The sequence below is a fragment of the Myotis lucifugus genome, unplaced genomic scaffold (genome assembly GCF_000147115.1).
Source record: "Myotis lucifugus unplaced genomic scaffold, Myoluc2.0 scaffold_9, whole genome shotgun sequence".
In the NCBI taxonomy this organism is placed as follows: Eukaryota; Metazoa; Chordata; class Mammalia; order Chiroptera; family Vespertilionidae; genus Myotis; species Myotis lucifugus.
This window is the reverse complement of record NW_005871057.1, coordinates 11,821,361-11,831,590: the sequence shown is the minus strand read 5'-3', so window position 1 is coordinate 11,831,590 and position 10,230 is coordinate 11,821,361.

The window sequence follows — 10,230 nt, the reverse complement described above, 5'->3', positions numbered from 1 at the left end:
AGAGAGTTAGAAACATCTATGAGCGAGAAACATTGATCAGCCGCCTCCTGCACACCCCGCACTGGGGATGTGCCCGCAGCCAAGGTACATGCCCTTGACCGGAATCAAACCTGGGACCCTTCAGTCCGCAGGCCGACCCTCTATCCACTGAGCCAAACCGGTTTAGGGCGAGAAGATTTTTTTTTATGCTAACAGAGCTGAGCTGAGATATAATGATTGAATAGAAATCATCCATGTGCACATGGAAAGGAAGAACATTAAAAAACACTTTGGACAGAAAATACGTGGTCTGTTTGGCAGTTATAGAGTCCTGTTGGTGTGGTGTTTGTTATCAGAGAGAATGGTCAAGTATAAGACTGAAGAAACCAATGAGGACCAGAAACGTGCACAGCCTTTGAAAAGCATATTAAGGACCTTTTATGCTATTCTAAGGACTATGAGAAGCCACTGAATGATCTTAGCTAAGTAATCATTCTATTTAGGTTTAATACGAGATTACATTGGCTACTGTGAGAAGTGTTTGGAGAGAGGCAAGACTAAATTCCTGAGAACAGATTGGGGGCTAATGCAGCAGTCTTGCAGGCTGGGGTGTTAACAATGGAAATGGAGAAAGGTAATTGCATTTGAGATTCACCTGTGAGGGAAATTGACTGGATTCCTTGACCATTAGACGTGGGAGTTGAGGGGGGTGTCACAGGTGACTTCTAGATTTCAAGGGGCAACTGAGAGGAAGAGATTTGAGAAAGAAATCTATAGTCAGGGAAGAAACACAGCATAGTATAAGTATTAAGAGCAGTAAATAAATAATTACTTTATTCCCTGTTAACCAGTCCTTCAAGTTTTGGATCATGTCTTGACTTCATGAAAACCTCTCTTACCACCTGAGGCAAAAATCAGTTGGCTTCCTCTCTCATCTTCTGTAGCACTTATTACTCATCTGAAGTTTGCACATGCTGTTCCTTCTCCTGCTTATCTTGATATGTGATGCTTCTTCTCTCTACACGTAGGTTTTAAACTCGCTGCCAGGGAACATTTCTTCATACTCCTTAAATTCCTAAAATCATTGAGTGGAACTTTTACAGAGTAAGTTCTCAATAAAGATTTTTTGACTGCTGAATAATTGGAAATATCATTTCAAAGAAAGTTTGAAAAGGTCATGTTATTGTTAGTGATTTCTTCTCCCATATTCTGTTCTTGGAGAAAAAAATAGACCAAGTGTGTAATCTAATTTCTGAAATGTCTTCTTGAGGACAGCCTGTAAGGAACTACAGAATAACTTATGGTGGTTATAATTTATTATATGTAAAGTCTATAAGTTTAATAAAGAGAGGTTGAGGAATTCAGTGCTTGTTTTTAGTCTCTAAATTCACTGTTCCTCTAATGAATTAGGGATCTTAGTTACTTTTGGGAGAATATGGTGAATGTGAGGACGGAAGGTGGGGGTTGAGAGAGGATTTACTAAAATATATACACAATGCAGTTCTTTGCAATATACGAAAAGTGCTGCCACTTCAGCAGCCCCCCAAAAAAAGCTCTCTAAAATGATGCCCATAATGGTACAACCCACACCCACTACCTTTCATGCCACATGGTTGATGGTAAAAGTGGGACAGAGCAAGCTGACCTTCCCTGTGGCTTTTTGGTGGACTCTTTCCCTGACTGTTTCTTCATCTTGGATTGCTCTGGATGCAGCCTCTTGTAGCTTCTGTTGTCCAAGTCCTGGAGACATTTCAGTGAGGATAGGGACAGAGATCATGGCTGCCACTTATCTATCAGCTCCTGCTACACTTATTCACCATAGTTAACTCCTTGCTGATGTGAACATTTACATGGAAATAAAAGACATATTTACTGAACATCTAACATATGGCAAGATTTTAGCTAGGCTGCTATGAAGACATAGATATGAAAACAAATCCCAAAGTCTCTGATCTCAAGGAGCATGCAGTGGCAACTTTTCGCTATGGAAATAGAGGTGTTTTTTGTTTGTTTTTCCTAAAGGAGTGGGGCTTACCTATTGATGTGTAAATCTTTGGAATTAGGGAGGTCTAAATTATAGCTGGACTTCTCCATGTTGCAGCTATATGATCTTGGGCAAGATACTTAATTTCTCCAAGCCTTATTTATATCAGTCCTAAAATGAAAATAGTGATACCTACAGTCTAGGGTTGTTGTAAGAGTTAAATGAGATAATATATTCAAAGCTGGCATATGTATGACGAGTGCTTGATAAGTCGTATATATAGGGTCTCCCCCCAAATGTATACACACACTGAATAATTATAAAGGCAGTGTTTATTAAAATACATTTCATTTTCAAAACTGAGGTATCAGCTATTAAGGCGTGTATACATTTTTGGGGGAACATCCTGTGTATACGTGTGCTGGCATATTCATTTGTGGCTCCAACAAGACAAAGTTGGTGGTTATGATCTATTTCGTGGGGCTGAGTCAGAGCAGCTGTGCCAAGGGCCCACTGTTTCTTCACAGCCCATGCAGCATCTTCCATCAGTTAGTCTCCTGCCCACTCCACCCATCCCTCTCCCTCTTAATTGCCTCCCACTTGCCCTTACAGGGCTTTCCCTTTCTTCTACTCCAAATGATTATGAAAGAGTCAGGTTGTTCTGGAGAATATACACTTATACGTGGAAACTTGAGAATAAATACTTGTTTATTTCAAAGCATGAGATGAGTCAACTTGTCGTTCACTTCATCCAAGAGTCAAGAAACTCATGGGCATGAGTTTTGATATCATCTTCTTTACTGAATTAAAATAAATTCAAGTTGTTCACTATTTCTTGGCTTCAGCGTTCTTGTTTGTAAAACTTAGGATTGTGAAATGAGAAGGTTGGGCTGCCACTGATGATGGTTGCTGTGTTTTGGTGAGTGGCACTGGGAAAGTGTTCGATGGAAAGAGCACTATCAAAGAAACCGATATCTGGACTGCTGACCTCTCTAACAGTGATTTTAGATTGGAAATAAAAGTGTGAGGAGAAAATGAAAGAACTGATTTTCCCCAAATGTCCTGACCAAAATCCGTCTTGTGCTGGCAATGTTTTCTCTCTTTCTCATTTGGTCTGAAGATGGGGGCGGGGAGGAAAAGGATTACCCGACAAAGGGATGGGAAGAGTGAATATCAGAACAGCAGGGTTGGAATGGGGTGGTCAGAGCAACCATCAATTCAACTCCAGGACTTTTCTTACATGGGCACCAAAGGACATTGCTTTCCTGGTTTGTCCTCATGAAGGACAATTTCCCAAAGTTAAAGGATAAATGTGTGCTTAAATGTAAACATTACATTTAATGATTCACTAGATCTATTGTGAAAGAGTTTATCTAGTGTCTCCTGGAATGGATTTATGTCTTCAGCCGATAGCATATTTTCGTGTTATGATTTTCAGAAAGTAGTAATTGAAAACTTTCCTATAAGGAGGAGTGAAGAATTATAGTCCCTAAAATGAGGCTAAAATATCACTCCCAAGACTCTCCTCTTTTCAACCCATCCTCCCCACACAGATTTAATATAAATTATTCAATGTAAGTATCAAAGATTTGAAAATAAAATACTCTTACTGGTCATAGTCTCCCTGAGATATTACTGCCTTGACCTACTCAGAAGGCAAGAGAGCATCTTATATAAAATCAGATTTCCTGAAGCTGGTCCCTTGCCCCATAAACAACAAACCTGCCCTATAATGCCACTGTCACTGTCATTCCACTCATTTAAAAATAGTACCAACTTTTCATCATTATCACTGGGACAGGCTTAACATATATTTTACCCGTGGAAAGTAGAAAACACATTTTTGACCATAAAAAAAAAAAGAAAGAAAGAAGAAAAAGCCATCCATCCAAAGTTTAACTTTTCTATGAAGTCTTTAGGCAATCCTTATCTGCAGGGAAGAAATGAAAGGGTGATGTGATCCAGGAGAAAATCTTTATTCAATGTTCAGAGTAAGCCTGTCTGAGTGGGGAAGTAATACATGAGCTGAGAACTGAAGGTAACAATGGCAACACAAACAATAATGATCTGTAATTGTTGAGCACTTAGTTATATTCTAGTCATTTACATACACTAATTCATTGTGTCCTGGGATTCACACTCCCAACTCCCTGCTTTGAAAAGTCCCAGCACTTGTGGTTAGGTCTTATGAAGAATTGGGGAAAACCATTTCAGAACAACAACAATAACAAAGGCAGATAGAAAATCTCTAAGCATATAAAGAGCAGGTATGTTGAGGAATGGGAAATGCAGAGTAACTTATGTGGAATGTGCTAGGGAGAAAAGATTATACATGCATATGGAAAAGTGTACTGGAGGCCACAGTAGAGTTTCAATTTTATTCTTTAGTCTTAGGACTTGTTATCTCATTCGCTATTAATATATTTTCAATATTTGAAGTTAAACTCCCTTCTAATTTGTACGCTATCTATGTAATTAGCCTGAGCATACCAGAGCAGACCCAGGATAGTTTCCCCCCCAAAAAAATTTTATCCTCAATATTTGAAAAATATTTTTATTGATTTCAGAGAGGAAAGGAGAGGGAGAGAGAGATAGGAACACCAATGATGAGAGAATCATTGATTGGCTGCCTCCTCCACACCCTACACTGGGGATTGAGCCTGCAACCTGAGCTTGTGTCCTAACCAGGAATCGAACCATGACCTCCTGGTTCATAGGTTGATGCTCAACTACTGAGCCACGCTGGTTGGGCAAAAATATTTTATCCTCAATATTACACACATAATTATTGTATGACAGAATTTAACTATCACATAGTTCTACTCTTTAAAACATTCAAGTCTAAATAATTCACCAGATTGAATAATATTGTCCACTGTAGTCTGAGCCAGGCCTGTTGACCATCCTGGAAGATTGTTTCTACCAGGTGCATTTTCCTCTTAAGACTTCTGAGAAAGTATAAATATTTAGCATCTTTGAGCAATTTGAGCAATCATAGTTTGCTCTGATATTAAAAATGCAATAGTGATGGAAAAAAGTGTCTAATAAAATACAAAGCAAGATCTAGATGAATATAGTTTTCTTATCCATAAACATCTTTCTCAGGAAACCATGCCTATCTTCAATAGCATTGTTTCAGTTTAGGTTTGTTCTTTAAACAGATTGAGTCATTGCTTGGTGATTGGAACTGTCTCCTTTAAAAAAAAAATTATTTATTTATTTATTTATTTTTAACTTTATTGTTGAAAGTATTACTTATGTCCCCCCTTTTCCCCCTTTGACCCCTTTAACCTCACCCCATCCCCCGCCCCAGGTCTTCACTGCCCTATTATCTGTGGCCATGCGTTGAGGTAATCTCTTCCCACCTACCCACCCACCCCCACCTTCCCTCTGAGATTTGACAGTCTGTTCCATGCTTCTATGTCTAAGGATCTATTTTGTTCATTAGATTCCACATATGAATGAGATCATGTGCTACTTTTCTTTCTCTGACTGACTTATTTTGCTTAGCATAATATTCTCCAGTTCCCTCCATGCTGTCTCAAAGGGTGAGAGGTCCTTCTTTTTTACTGTTGCATAGTATTCCATGGTGTAAATGTACCACACCTTTTTTTCCCACTCATCTACTGATGATCTTAGCTATTGTAAATTGCAATGCTGTGAACATAGAGGTGCATACATTCGTTCCGATTGGTGTTTCTGGCTTCTTAGAATATAATACCAGAATTGGGATCACTAGATCAAATGGCAGTTCCATTTTTAATTTTTTGAGGAAACTCCATACTGTTTTCCATAATGGCTGCACTAGTCTGCATTCCTACTAGCAGTGCACTAGTGTTCACATCCTCACCTGCACTTATCATTTGTTGATTTGTTGATGACAGCCATTCTGACAGGTGTGAGGTGATACCTCATTGTTGTTTTAATTTGCATCTCTCTGATGATCAGTGACTTTTAGCGTTTTTCATATGTCTCTTGACCTTCTGTATGTCCCCTTTGAATAAGTGTCTATTTAGGTCCTTTGGCCATTTTTAAATTGGATTATTTCCATTAGAACTATCTCCTTTAGCATTTCATCTTACTAGGAAACTGGCTTCTGGGTTTGATCACACTTAACTAGCAAATTCCCCATATAAGCAAGGACAAAGCTCTTTGTTGGTACTGAGGAAGTTAACATTCTCAAACACCACAGTGGGTAGGAACAGAAATGATTTTTCTCTTCCTGTGTGGAGTTAGATAGTTGAGTTCTCTCAGGATGATGGAGTGAATACTTTAGAGGTCTCAAGTCTTATGACAGAAAAATAAAAAGCAAAAATTAAAAATAGGGAATAGTTTAGCACTTAGGGTATTGAGAACACACGGAAAAAAATGGACCCAGGAGTTTGGTGAGGTTGCATTAGGTGAGTTACTAAGGAAAAGGACAGAAACAGCTGCTTGATTCAGATGTAGGAGCGAAGTGTTTATTATTTGAGTTTAGAAATGGATGGGAGTGAGTGAAAGGTGATGTTCCCTTAGGAGGTTGATGTTTTTGGCAACAGTACAACCGATGTTGCAAGAAGGGAAACAGTCTCAAGATGAAAATCTCTTACAGGTTGGCATTTGCCCAAAATTGTAATGTTGACAGGGAAGTGTGGGCACACCCAAAAACATCCTGATTAAATTGCAGGTGTTGTGCAAAAGCAAATGGGAAGAGCAAATATTTTACAACTAGCAAGCAGTTCGGGCAGGTGCCTTATATATGATGTGTATAGTGTGTGATAGGATAAATCTTAGGACACAACGTAATTATTTTATATTCTGTTGTAAAATAGAGTTTTGTTCAAAGAATTATACACTATTTGATTGGGAAGACTTTTCAGATCATCTCTTCTAGTTGATTATTTTTTAAACAGAAATAACTCCTTTCAAATAAAAGCTTAAATGAAACTCTATGATATAAAGCAGATGGTATTTTATTAGTAAAAGTAATTTTATAATTAAAAACTCCACATTTTTCCATTTAGAGAATAGTAAATAAATGAAACTAATGGTGTTGTTTTTATTAATATAAAAACTTGGAAGCAGAGCTACTGCGTGACACTTGTGATTTCATGTAGTACTTAGCATCTCATTTATTTTGGTATTTTTATGTGTTTGCACGCTCTAAAAAATCCTGATTTACACAGAAAATTAATTGCAAATGGGAGGTTTTTAGCAGATCCCTAAAGCTGGTAGGAGAAGATTTTATTCTGAGGCTCATTCAAAAATGAGTCACTATAAACACAGGTTAATGCTTTGGTGGCTTCCAATGTGCTAACATCTGGCGTATAACTCCTTGGTGTGTTTTAAATATTTAGATATTTCAAGTGTTTCCAAAACCCTTAAAATGCAAATTGAGTCCAATATCTGTTAAACACTTTCCACAGAAGCTCTTCCATAAAGACACAGGGCTCAAAAGAATTCTGCTAGTTGTCAGTGGTGGTTTAATAATTATTTCAGGTTTCTCAGTTACGGAAGAGTGTGCAATCTAACCAAATAAACAAGGTTAACACTGTGAAATAAAACAATTGACATTCTGGCTAAGAAACGTCACAGTCAAGACTGGACTCTGGACCTCTTGACCTCTTTCCTGTTTTATTTTCGTGGAGAATAAATTCAATATAATATGGTAATGATTTACTTATTGCCAACTTTACTCATTTAGCACCTTTTTTGGACTTGTCTTGTGGATTCCCACTCTGTCTTTTTAATATGTGTTTCATCAGCTAGATTTAAAGTTCCTTGCTTAAAGGAAGATAATTATGTATTTTTCTACAGCCACTAGCACAGTGTGCACCTACTAGAAAATTAACATGCTGATTATGCATTTAAGAAATATATGAACTTATTCTCATATAAATATTTATTATTGATAATTTACTTAGTGTGAAGTGTTCTGCTGATGCTTCCAACTGCACCATTTTCAGTGCATAGATGGACCTATGCACATTTTTGTTTGTGTCATATAACAATTTTATGTACTATTAATTAAACTGGTGTGTAATGAATATCCACGATGCCTCCAACACTGGTATAATTTCATGGGTTCAATGGTGTCATTTTTTTGGGTTTGTTTTGTTAATCCCCACACAAGGATATTTTTTCCATTGGTTTTTAGATAGAGTGGGAGGTAGGGGGAGAGACAGAAAGAGAGAAATACCAATGTGAGAGAGACACATAGAATTGGCTGCCTCCCACACTCGCCTTGACTGGAGCCAGGGATCGAGTCTGCAACCAACGTACCTGTCCTTGACCGTAATTGAACCCGGGGCCCTTCAGTCTGTGAGTCGATGCTCTAACCACTGAGCACCTGGCTAGGGCTACCATGTGCCTTTTGTGTGACTAGTGCATATATTGTAAATCCAAGCAGTTATTTGATAGAAATCATCATGTTGAAATGGGTAGCTGTCATTACTGAGTTTGCCATTAAATTGGGCTTTTAATTGAATGGTTGGCATTTTTGCCTTCTTTCACTGGAATGGTAATATTCTAAAACTAAAATATTGTTAGGTCTGGTTTTATGTTTTTGGGAGATTAAAATTCCTTCTTCAGAAATATCCTGGCTTTGATTAACAATATTTCCTGTCCCACTACTATATATGAGGGTTATTACCCATCCAAGTAAAAGACTTGTTTAGTGCTTTGATTTTTCATAACAAAAGTTCAATCTTATTTTTTCTAAAGTGTTGGACTGAATCCATAGAAAGTTGATATTTTTTAGTTTAAAAAGGAACCAATTTCATATGGTTCTGCCTAGTGTATGAATCCAACTCAAATCAACAACTGACTTTCATCAAAAGCAGCCATAGACACTAAGTGAAAGGCTATGGCTGGGTCCCAATAAAACTTTATTTATAAGCATAAGCAATGAGTTGGATTTGAACTGGGTTCATAGTTTTCTCACTTCTGGCTTAAAGGACAGAGAAGTATATCCTTGGACCATGTTGTTGTGGTGTTAATTGTCAATGAATTGCCTTTGCAAGAGTTACCTTGTGGGGTGTGTTTAGCTTTGGGCTTTCATGGAGGAAGAAATTGAGAAACAATCTATGAAATTCTTTATTATATTTGCTTGGGGGATGCTTCACAGGAATAGGTCTCATATGATTAATCATATTTTTCTAAAGTATTTCCTTCAGAGTTAAGATCTAAATAATGATTTGTTTCTTCCCCTGCCTAATTGATTTTTATGACAATAAAAGCCATAAATGACTGTTTCCTTTTTTTTTTTTTTGCTTTTGCTACCAGAAATATCCACACCAAATCTGAGCTTCAACTATAGCAACAGTATTGCCATTTACTTTCTGTACAGGTGAGATTTCCTTTAAAAAAAATTTTTTTTAACGATATAATTGTCCCTGCTTTGACTATACGTTCAAATTAAATCTTCCCTGGCTTAAAATTTTTTGAGTTATAATCTACTATTATCTTTTGTGATTTTCTAAATAGTAAACTGACTCAAATTCTTGAGAATTACTACTAAGTACATAGAGTAAGTAGATGATACCTATATATATAAAACCTAATATGCAAATAGACCGAACAGCAGAACAACCAAACAACCAAACAACCGGTTGCTATAATGTGCACTGACCACCAGGAGGCACGTATGGAACATGATGGGCGTCGGCAGCAGATAGCAGCGTGGAACATGGCAGGCATCGGCTGTGCTGGGATGGTGGAGCAGGTGAGGGGGTGCCAGACCAAGGCAAGGTGCCGGTCGCTTCATCAGGGTGAGCCTCTGGTGGTTACTGAAAATTCTTTGCTCCCACACACTGTGGTCCTGCTGAGTGCTCACACCTGCTGCCGGCACCGGAGCCACCACTTGCACCTGCTGCCGGTGCCCGGCACCTGCCTCGATTGCTCAGCACTATCAGTGGGTGTGAGTGGCAGCTGCCAGCCCCTATCACCCCTGAGGGCTTCTTCACCTCCCCCTGCTCCTGAGGGGTGATCAGGGCAGCAGCCGCCGCTCGCACCCGCTTCTGGCACTGGCCCCAATCACTTCACGCCGTCAGTGGGTGCAAGCGGGACTGGCACCATCAGCGCGTGGGAGCAGGGCTGCCGGCAGACAGGGGTCCAGGATCTGTGGCGGGAGGGGCCAGACGGGGGCACGGAGGAGGGTGAGACCCCCCACCCCCCACCCCTGTGCCCACTGTAGCCTCATGGCCCACAGTTCCTTTCAAGGTGCACAAATTCGTGCATTGAGCCCCTAGTATTTTTATATCTGAAAATCCAATTTTCTGTAAACTTTC